The sequence below is a fragment of the Chanodichthys erythropterus genome, chromosome 19, assembly GCF_024489055.1.
Source record: "Chanodichthys erythropterus isolate Z2021 chromosome 19, ASM2448905v1, whole genome shotgun sequence".
NCBI lineage: Eukaryota > Metazoa > Chordata > Actinopteri > Cypriniformes > Xenocyprididae > Chanodichthys > Chanodichthys erythropterus.
The window spans coordinates 22,205,581-22,217,683 of NC_090239.1; the positions used below are offsets into that span (position 1 = coordinate 22,205,581).

Below are 12,103 nucleotides of genomic sequence, written 5' to 3' on the forward strand. Positions count from 1 at the left end.
GATGCATTTCTAGTTTCAACATGATTTGTTCTTCAGATATTCCTCTTTAAAATAAAAAAGTATCATCTATATGCAAAGTGACCCACATTTGGTTTTTGACCACTGAAAACGTGTACAATTTACTCATGGAGCCACATTAAGATCTCCATATCTCTGGAACTGAACAATCGAGAGCCTTTAAAATGAAGATACCAAAAGGAAAGTTTGTTAAGAAACAGAATCTAAAAGGATATTAAGATATCTTTAACACTTCTTGAGTTACAGACATGCAAACTTGAGGCAAAGAACACAAGAAGTGCCATTTTGCCCATGTTTGAGCGGTCACTGTTGGCATATAATGAAACACAGATTGATAAAGTCAACAGATTTCACTAATAGATCTACCAATCTCTGTGTGAACATACAATAATGATGCTGCCATCTTTATAAAGTCATTTTACACTCCTCTAATTTGGCTCCAAATCTCAGGTGAAAATGGTCATTTTGACCCTCATCTATAAAACAGTGATTACTCAGTAAATCTACATATGTGAGCTGGGGAAGTTTCCCAAATTTTGGTTGATTTGGCATAGAATGACCTATATAGCCTATACACACACACATACACTTTTTTTTATTATCAAACTATAAACTGTGGCACTTTCTGTTGCAACCATTATTTTATAGTGTGTTTTGGTGTCAGACGTGACTGTGGCTGAAACACAAACTCAATAACACACCTCGTCTTCAATCTCTGCCGCTGTTCGTTTGATAATCTTCAAGTTCTCCGGCAGGTCAATGTCTCCGAGCAAGTTTCCAGACACTCGGGAGAGGCGTGAGAGCAGGTTGTCCTCCAGAGTTTTCAAAGTGATTCTGAAGCTGTTCTTGTAAGGTTTGACTACAAAGTAAAAGACACGTGTGTGCAGACCTGTGATGATTGATAAAAACAAGAGCCACGGGGCAAAGTCATCCGGGAGGCTGAGGGATCAATATCCGCAGGAGTCTTTGCATGGATTAACAGACTTATTTTCGCCAAAGACATCAAAAACCGCAACCGCCCGAGTGTGATGGGACTGTCAATGCTGATGGATCCATTCCCCACGTCTGATAGAGAAGCTAATGCTCACGAGCGACGGTCTGGACTGCAGAAAGCAGTCAAATCACACAGACACGCTCCTCTCATATTGGACTGTCAAGACCCAATCCATTCCTGAAGAGGTCAATCTGCGCAAAAACAAACCTGTAATAGCGTCGCTCTGCCAGTGACCACTGGAGCCTTTTATGAGACTTTTACAAATAACAGCACTAGAGAAACTCACGAGAGCTGGGTTCAAAGATCCGGACCTTGCCGTGCGACGGCTCATCAGAGAGGAGGAAAACAGGTACATTAAACTATCCCATCCTAATGAGTCAGTCATTAATGATTACATTTCCACTGGCATCTTGTGCGTCCAATTACCCTGGAGCTGAAAAACAAACAATTAACCAGCAGCTGAGCGCCTTATTGTGAAGAAAGTTAGTACACTTACAATTTCAGCCAAGTAATTATGCAGCAGAAAGTGAGGTTGGTGAGGATGACTTGAGAAGAGCAGAATTCTCCTGCTCATTAGCGAGACTGATGCGTCTCTCCGCGGATCACAGTGGCATTTACTTGATCTAATGGCCTTGGACGAGCAGATCTCAATGCGAATGCTGTAATAAGACAAACTCACTGCAATTATGATGGTATTGCGTAATGCAAAACACAAGCAAGGGAATATGAACAAACCCTCTAAAAATCATCTAAATAAAAAGCAGCGTCCCCGTGGTGTAGTTGCATAAGATCTAATTATAAAATCCAGTAAAGACTGGCCAGAGTGTAACGAACAGCTAGTCAAACTCGTCATCTTACTCAGCGGTAAGGGATTGTCACGCTTTTCTTACAACTTTCAATATTAATTAAGACGATGAGAGAGTTCGGCAGCATTTTCCCCATCCTTAGGATCTCAGCTGTGAAACACTAATTAATCGAGCTTCATTTAGTAACATTTCAATTTTACGGGACTCGAAATAACCGCATTCGCTCCCTGTCAGTTATTAAAAACACTTCTTTGGTTTGTTGTAATTTGTTGTTGTAAAGGAAAACCTTCAGCTTCAGCTTCAGACACACATTACAGGAAGAGGAAATGAAGTAAAGCGAGAAAAACAAGAGGCTTCCTCTACGGAAAGAGAGAGGCTTAATGGGAAATTCAACCCTGTGGCACAAACGCTTGCTTGACCATTCCAGATAATTACTTACAGTAATGTTATGCTAATATAAATTTGCAAATGTGTTACCAATAGTCAAAGCTCTCAATGGTCATTAGAAAAATTGCTCAGGGAAAGCGTGTGATTACATACATGAAGGTGCAAATAGAGAACCCCTTATTAACCTTTTATAAGTAAAGGTGAGAACACAGACGCTCTCTGGGAAACAGCGTGTGGATCTTCCTCAGTCATCTAATATTTCCTGATACGATGCAGAACTGGAACGATCGACCGCATGATGACTAATTATCCTTGAGTTCAGCCAATCTGGACCTCAGAAACTGATGAATCCAATTAAGCTCACAAACACCTGTCAAACAGCATCTGCTAAAGAGTCCCGTGATTAAGTGTGGAGAGACAGATCTGATCTGAAGCACCGTGAGATCCTCCCGGCGTCCCGCTGAAGCTGACCGGCGTTCGCTGAGCCTGAAGATCGGCTGCTAGTGAGGCTTCTCCAGATCAGACGCACACTGGGGTCAAACTCGCACTGCTTTATGTCCGCATCTTTATGTCGCTGTTGCGGATTAAAAATGAGAATTAGCTCATTATTTACTGCAGGTGCCATATGATCTTCCACATCTGTAGGACTTTCTTTCTTTCATGGAACATTAAAGGAGAAGAAAGTTAGAAACTGTCAAACTCAAACATATAATGGTGCTGTATGGAGATTAATAAGATTCTTCAAAAATATCTCTTTTGTGTTTAAACACACACAAACAAACAACATACAGGTTTGGAACGCTGTGAGGGTGAATAAACAACATTATTATTAAAATAATCTTCAAAAAACCTTTGACACTACAGACAAAACCAGTGTTTTTCATGCACTGCTCAGTTTTGAGCTCGATTTTGCTTCTTTCAGACTATAGTGAAATAAACATTTAAATGTTTATTTTGTTGAACTTTGTTCCATAGATTTCAATCTTTAAAGTCAGTGAGTTTGAGTCAGAAATCTCCACTTCAGCAGCTTTACACACCAAACTTTATAGTTTTATTCATATTCTGAAGGTTTGTTCATACAGTGGGAACGGAAAGTATTCAGACCCCCTTAAATTTTTCACTCTTTGTTATATTGCAGCCATTTGCTAAAATTATTTAAGTTCATTTTTTTTCCTCATTAATGTACACACAACACCCCATATTGACAGAAAAACACAGAATTGTTGACATTTTTGCAGATTTGTTAAAAAAGAAAAACTGAAATATCACATGGTCCTCAGTATTCAGACCCTTTGCTCAGTATTTAGTAGAAGCACCTTTTGATCTAATACAGCCATGAGTCTTTTTTTGAAAGATGCAGCAAGTTTTTCACACCTGGATTTGGGGATCCTCTGCCATTCCTCCTTGCAGATCCTCTCCAGTTCTGTCAGGTTGGATGGTAAACGTTGGTGGACAGCCATTTTTAGGTCTCTCCAGAGATGCTCAATTGGGTTTAAGTTAGGGTCTTAGGGTCATTATCTTGTTGGAAGGTAAACCTTCGGCCCAGTCTGAGGTCCTGAGCACTCTGGAGAAGGTTTTCGTCCAGGATATCCCTGTACTTGGCCGCATTCATCTTTCCCTCGATTGCAACCAGTCGTCCTGTCCCTGCAGCTGAAAAACCCCCCCACAGCATGATGCTGCCACCACCATGCTTCACTGTTGGGACTGTATTGGACAGGTGATGAGCAGTGCCTGGTTTTCTCCACACATACCGCTTAGAATTAAGGCCAAAAAGTTCTATCTTGGTCTCATCAGACCAGAGAATCTTATTTCTCACCATCTTGGCAAACTCCATGCGGGCTTTCATGTGTCTTGCACTGAGGAGAGGCTTCCGTCGGGCCACTCTGCCATAAAGCCCCGACTGGTGGAGGGCTGCAGTGATGGTGGACTTTCTACAACTTCCTCCCATCTCCCGACTGCTTCTCTGGAGCTCAGCCACAGTGATCTTTGGGTTCTTCTTTACCTCTCTCACCAAGGCTCTTCTCCCCCGATAGCTCAGTTTGGCCGGATGGCCAGATCTAGGAAGGGTTCTGGTCGTCCCAAACGTCTTCCATTTAAGGATTATGGAGGCCACTGTGCTCTTAGGAACCTTAAGTGCAGCAGAAATGTTTTTGTAACCTTGGCCAGATCTGTGACTTTCCACAATTCTGTCTCTGAGCTCTTCATGCAGTTCCTTTGACCTCATGATTCTCATTTGCTCTGACATGCACTGTGAGCTGTAAGGTCTTATATAGACAGGTGTGTGGCTTTCCTAATCAAGTCCAATCAGTATAATCAAACACAGCTGGACTCAAATGAAGCTGTAGAACCATCTCAAGGATGATCAGAAGAAATGGACAGCACCTGAGTTAAATAGGATATACGGCACAATAGGAAAAAACCAAACACTAGAACAACTTCCATTTCATGCCGACTTGCAAACATGCAAATCTTCAGTCTGTAGCAGTGATGGAGGAAATGTGGAACAGAGCTTGATCTGAGGTAAAGCCTCCAGGCGTCGTCCATCAGCTCCAGGTGCTGAAATATCCCAGATAAGAGATGAAGGCTCGTCTCCTCCTGACGCATGAAGGTCTTCACCGCCTCAGCCCAGCATACGCTCTCAGACACAAATATAAGATCATTCAAAATACTCACAAATACTCTAAAATGATGCCCTTTTTTAGTAACCCAGACAGTCGTATGATCACTAGCCCAGCCCATGATTATTTGGATGTTAAAATAATGTCTCTTATTAATAGTTTAAACTAAGTCAGTCAACGTTCCTCTGCTGATTTCCTGAAGAGTAAAGACTGCAGATTTGTGCTGTTTCAACATGGCTGTGTTTGTCTGAGCAGCAACAACCAGATTTAGAAACAGACATTATTACTGCAGCTCTGTTTGGTGCTCGTAATGGTGTGGAAACAACACACTTGACCTTTAACCCCTGATCTACAGCGAAGCCCTCACACACCGCGGGGTCACTGCTGCACGAGTCACAATCATTCCCAGATCAAACAATCGTTTTAATGTGAGCTTCAGGCAGAATCCAGCGCTGCTGCATGTGTTTGTTTGTGCGGTTTCCTGCTGACTCGTACAGCTGCACGCTTCCACGCACAGCAGAAATTACTGATTCTGGGGGTTTGCTGCATTTTAATTATTATTCAGATTTTTTCTGTTTCGCTTGCTCATCTATTTTTTTCTTAATTAAGACAGGAAGCAGCAGCTATGGGTTTAATTGGATCGGTGCGGCGGACTCACGGGCGGTCGGCCGGAGCGACGGTCTCGGCTCCTGTCGGCTCCTCAGCTGGTCAGCTTCACCGCGCTCTCATTAAGCTGCTGTCAAGAGAGGAAGACGGACAGAGGATGTTGTACGAATGTTTAAATCACACATTTTAATCACACGGCACTTGTAAACCCCACAAAATAAACGAAATGTCCTGCAAGACGTGATGACAGTGTTTATTAAAGATTTAAGATTTTAAGATAAAAGCACTTTATAAAGCAGTTTAGGAGAGAACAGATTGTCGTTTTACCATATTTAACCAATCAAATCAATCTGTAATCATTGAGTCAGACATATTGCTTAAGTGAATACATACAGAAATAGAGTATATAGAATATAAATAAGGTGAAGTCATTAAAAAGTTAAGGAAAGGATATAAAGAGACAGTACAAGAAAATAAATCCATTTTTATCTACATCAAGATTTTATGTATAATGTACTCAAGTGTAAATGGATAAATGCATATTTTAGGTCATGCTTCTTTTATGCTGTTTCCACAATATTCATTTTAAACAGTATGTGGTGACAAATTAATTTTTAAAAAGTAAATATCTCAATTAATATGAGGTGTGATACATTTTAGTTAAAAATGATAAAACTGTTCATAGAGTACAGAATATTACACAAGATGTGATATAAACATGGTTCAGGTTCGATACATATTTTTTAAATGCTTTATTTATTTATATTATGTTAATGCACAGAACCTTATTATAAAGTGTCATCATGTGTTGTGTTTCTTACTCATTATTAAAGTTTGTTGAGGATGATAATGAGCTTGCTGTTATCAACTAATTGCATCACCAGTTGTTTTGAATAACAGGCTATTTGTTTTTGTTCTAGAGTTATTGTGAAATCATATTAGTGATATTATCGGAGAAACAAACGCTCAAAGTTTTAATTGATAAATGACAATCACTCGAGGCGGATGAGAGTTTGGTTAATGAACGTCTTTTTGTTTTTATACGTCACAGTGGATTCTGCTATTGGCACTTATTGTGTGCGGCACACAGAGTCAGAGTGGGAAAAGCCGATCGGGAGAGAAAACTGGGCGAAATACGCAATTAGCTGAAACTGTTGTCAGACTCAATCCCGAGAATAACGAAGCCGCTCGGAATGCAAACAAATAGTCAAATAAGGAGCTGCTCTACAGCAATCCCAAACTCCTCTCGAATCTGCTCCCTTTCTCCAAACGAGCTGATTAGCCTTAAGAAAACGAGACGTCAGGGATGAACTGTCCTCGGGTAGCAAAACCCTACAATACCCACAAAATCAAGTTGCTATCATGTGGGTAATTAAACTGATGAATACGAGGTAAAGATGATGGAGGACTAATTGCCCTGAAAGCGCAGTCAGAAAGCACACTTAAAGCTCTTGATGGAAGTTTTTCCCTCTCTCTCTCCAAACTACATGAAACGGCTGTAATGATGCTCTTCAGTCAGAGAGACGATCCTCATCTTCACAAGTTTACATCAAAGAGCACAAGCCTAATATTGTGTTGTTAAAATATCCTAAGTCATCTTAAAAGAGACAATTTGAGATAAAAAGGCAAAAGAACTCTTCTCGTGATCATAACGCCGCACTGATCTCCATTATCATCGTTAAGAGGGTTGCATCATAAACAAAAAACACAGATTCTCATTTAGACATGAAACACTTAATGAGCGGCTATAAAACGAATAAAAAGCGTCCACCTCGACGGGCCCGAATGTGAGCAGGGACCAACTAGCTTGAATTGATATCCGCTCTCCACTAATTACATGTTTCAGGAGTCCCACCTCAATAAAGCAGGCTGGAGCTCCACCAATAAACTTTCTGCCTCATTAACACCTACTTTTAATTTTGATTTCTAGCCAGGCCGGCTCTGAACCGCTAATGTAAAGATGTTATTCTGGTGGGCGTCGATCTCCAACAGCACAATAGGATGTCTGGCGTATGTGTGGATTTTGATTTTACATTTCTTCCCCTCCCGTCTCTGGCAAGTTTAATCTCTGCGCTCAAATGAGCTTTCTGATAGCTTCCCATCTAAAGGCTGGTGGGACTGCGGACGGATCCCGAATCCATTACCTGAGGAGCTGAAGAGCAGGATTAACACACGCTCACTGTATTTGAGCCGTCAGAAGGCATAACGCAGCTCAAGCGGAAGCACACGTGAGAGAAGTAAAGACGTCTCAATCAGAATAATTAGAGCAAGCGTTGCTGAGAGCGCTGGTTTACGGTTATGGATCAGATCCTCATCAGGAACAGCGACGTTCTGAAAGATCCGGATGTTTGAACAATAATCAAACATCACCTGGCTGAAGTGTTGCTGTGTTTTAGAGGTAGAGTGACCTGCTGTCCTCCCAGAAAGACTCCATTAATGTTGTCGGAGAACGACAGGGACAGCAATACATTTTTCTGGGAAGAGAAACACTTCACGCCCGTCCTACGCAGCTCGCATTTAAAAGACCAGAATAAAAGGCATCGGGCTTCTTAATGTGCTTCATTTCCAGTCAAGAGGACCTATTGATGAATAATATGTGTGTTGACCACTGGAAAAATAAATTAGCTAATGGCACATGAATTTATGGCATGGAAATGAATCTTATAGCTGTGATGCGAGCACTCACGCCGATGAAGCAGCAAATGCTTTTAATGATCCTCCTGCTTTTGCTCCTGGAATGTAATTATTCTGAACCATTTCACCTCCATGCTTCCATTATTGTGTAAAAAACACTGGAAAATTGTTCTAAGAACGGAAGAACAGCAGCCAACGTGCTCATCAAAGTCATTTGTCTTGTCATGTATGATGCTGAAGTGAAGAGGACCTGATTGAGATCACCTGAGCTTGGTGCCGTGAGCTTCTCCAAGCTCGTGTACGTAAGCCATGAACTTACTCACCGAGTCCTTCACCTCAGGCTAAACATGTGGGAAAATTAACAATACCATTCATACATGAACTATAATTACCAGCATATTGGCAGAAATGTCATGCTACTGGGCCGTTTCATTTCCCAGAAATATAATGCAGAAAGTGACTGCAGAGCTCTCAACGATCTAATTATGTTCTTCGTGACTTCAGGCATTTGCACTTGAATCCGGTAAGAGGAGCTGTGCTCTGTCGAACCAGCTGAGACCTGTAGATGATCTCAGTGATAAAACCTGCTGATGAAGATGAACCGTTTCTCCAGACGTGCGTCTCACCTGGATGTGCTTCATGTCCTGACTGACGCCAGCGCCTCCTGTGGCCACTCCTGGAACCAGTCGTTCACCGAAGGAAACTTTCACCCTGTGCTCACTGCCACTGGAGAGAAACAGAGCGCCACCTGCAGGACGAAATCTGTGTGACTAAAACACCCTAAAGGGGTTGGGAGGTCAGGCGAGACGCTGCGGGAGTGTTCACAGCGGACAGTGTGTGAGTCGCTGTAACCGTGAAGCGGCGCTCATCCTCCGATGTCACACAGAAAGTGCTCTGGAGTTTAAGAAAGCGAGTGCAGGTGTCTCGAGACATGACTTATTCTGCTTCTGTCCATCTTCATCTGTCTTTACTGTGTAATGTTGCTGTTTGAGCATGAAAAAGTTCATCCAGCGCGAGTTATTCTGTTTCTGAACTCCCTGAAACGCCTCCATTGAGTTTCTTCACAATATTCCTCATTTAAATAATTAATGCGCAGAATAAAGGGGCGGGGCCTGCTTGAGTTAGTCAGTAGTGTGTTGAAACTGGCGGTTATGGTAAGGGGCGGGGCATTTCCCAAACACCAATCACAACACACCGCTCCGGCCGACCAATCAGAGCACATTGTGCTTTTCAGAAGGCGGGGCTTCATAGAGACAGGAACTAAACAGAGCGTTACTGACAGACTGGGAAGAGAGGAGCTGAACAATGGAGAATATGAGGAGAATAATCAACATTCAAGCAGGAAAACCCCAAAAATCGTACACATTACACACATCAACAAAAATCCTATACGCCGCCCTCCATCCGTCGACAGCAGAATCAGCCCTCGGACAGCCTCCCCAGAGATGTCAGGCTGTTCATGTTTATCTGGTTACATTGCGAGAGCTGAAACTCATTTACAGAGGCAGTGGGAGTACAAAGGCTGCGCTGTGAGGCTTCATGAATCATTCCTGCTCACGCACTTTGAGTTGCCTACGGACGCGGTCGATGAAGAACTTCCAGCAGTTTCCCTGGTGCCCGTCAGACCCCGGCCACGCACCTCATTCCTTAAAGAAGCGATGATGTCGTCAGGGAACAGGTCGGGGATTTCACCTGTGATGAAGTCAAAGGATGATGCTGAGGAAACGCCGTTCAGACGGATGCTGATGATTTCAGTCGTACAGTGGAATAACTCTGACAGATGGAGACATCAGAAATTGGCCATAGGCAACAGGAAAATAATACAGCTCTCTGAAAAATGACAAAACTGTAGGCCTGAGAAATATAAATAAAACAATTATACTAATATCCTGATACAGTGAAATGGGCGATTTATTTCTATCAGATGTGGACAGGAAGATTCAAAATGTTTAAAGCAAGCACATTTTTACTACATATGAACAATATATGGATCATTACAATACATACACAGCAATAATTACCAATTAATTAGATAATTGGTTGCTAAAATAAATGCATATAATTAAAAATGCATATTAATCATCATCATTTTAATACTGTTTGTTGTTAATAATAATTATTAAAATGCTATCAATGTAAATATCTATATTACCATATAGAAAAGCTATTGCAGCACTTTTGAGTGACGATTTAAATGAACCATTGAATCAATTTATTGAAACTTTTTCAAATGATTCACAGAAATGAATCACAAAGCTTCTGAAGTTTAAATCAATTTCGTGTGGAGCGAAAATAATGACTCTGCAATTCGTCTAATGACACAGTCTTTAAGAAACATAATGGAGAAAATAAAAAGCAATATGAAGTTAATATTGCCAGTAATATCATCAAAAATACATAAGAATATACGGAATGCATATAATCCGGCAGAGAAAACGAGCAGTGTTTGACGCCAGCGGCACAGAGACACAGCAAGGCTTAGCAGATGCTAAAAGGTCGTTCACCAACACTAGGAACTTCTCATCTGTGACCTGGGCGTCTGTCATGAGGAACACCGTGCCAGTATTCGTCACGCCAGCTTTAATGTACAACGAACCCAAATCGCTCCAAGAATACACAAAACAACAGTCACATGCAACTGAGCTCCTCTTCCTGGAAGAGTCCCGGCAGAACCGTAAGAAACGAAACGTATTACAGGCGTGAAAGCTGATGAGCAACACACACAGTAATGTGTAATATCATATAGTGTTCAAGAGCTCCTCTGTGTACTGGATAATTATTCCATTATTTTTCAGACTTTTGTCTGAAGTTGCACCGAGACGATTCACACTCCGGCGAGGAGCATCACGATGAATATTTGATAGGGCCAATAGCAAGCGGTCGCAGCAGATGAGAGTCTCATGCGAGTGTGATTTAGAGCAATTGTTTAGGGTCAGGATAATAAACCTTTAGATCGGGGATGTCGTATCCTTTCATCAGCCTGATCTGACAGACCTCCAGGGAGCTGATGAACGCCGCCAGCTTCCCACCGCCTCCCACTTTCCCCACGGAGACTCCAGGATCCGACAGATGCAGCAGCTGAAGCAAGATTTCAGAAGGTGAAAGAGATCATGCAGCATGTGAAGCAGAGGAAAAATCACACTGCTGACTAAACTAAACTGATAAATGTGTCACTGAGAGTAGTTAATGCTTGAGCAGTACAGGTTCTTCAATGGCCATTATTCATTATACTGAATAATACACAATGGTACAATTCAATGAATGAACACTTATTTTACTCTACTCACTAAACAGATCTGAAAGCAGAGGTGCTTCTTCATAATTGATAAAGCTGTCAGTAGAGTTTTGAAAGGGCAAAAGTCAAATATCGACCGTTGTTCTGCTGTCAGTGATGTGCAAAACATGTACATTTTTCACAATCAATGAGTTTATGGTCAGTTAATTCATTTTAAGGGAGTTTGTAATAAATTACCGTTTAATTTTGCTTTCTAAAAACTGAAATCATGAGATTAATCATGATTAACTTATACTGACATCCCTATTTTTTAACAGGAATAAGTCAAAATTAATGTGCATTTAAAAAATGTTGTACTACATGTACTAAATGTGACGCAGTGTCTATAAAACACTAGTGCCGAATGTTAAAGGGGACCTATAATGCTCCTTTCACAACATGTAATATCAGTCTCTGGTGACTCCAGAATATGTGTGTGAAGTTTCAGCTCAAAATCCCAAATGCAAATGAGCTCCACTTTCCAGAAGAGGGCGGAGCTTCAACAGCTCAACAACAACAAAGCTGGAGAATCTCACGCAGCCAAAATGAGGAAAGTGTTCAGCCTTTCATTGTTCAAACCGGAGTCGACACTGATGGAGAGACTCAGGAAGAAGTTACAACTTTTAGACGTTTCTGAATGGTTAGTGGATAAATTGATGTAGTTGCTGTGGAGTTGATTCAACTCATCCACTAGCATGTGCCGTCATGTTCATCTTTTGTGTTGAATTGACCCTCGTTTGTGAAGCAGTCCGGCGTAAAATGACGG

At 41.6% G+C, this 12,103-nt stretch overlaps 1 pseudogene; it reads right to left on the minus strand.

Annotated features, from left to right (window-relative positions):
- The window catches only part of LOC137007528 (dynein axonemal heavy chain 9-like), a 66,098-nt pseudogene that overhangs the window by 2,547 nt on the left and 51,448 nt on the right, over positions 1-12,103 (minus strand).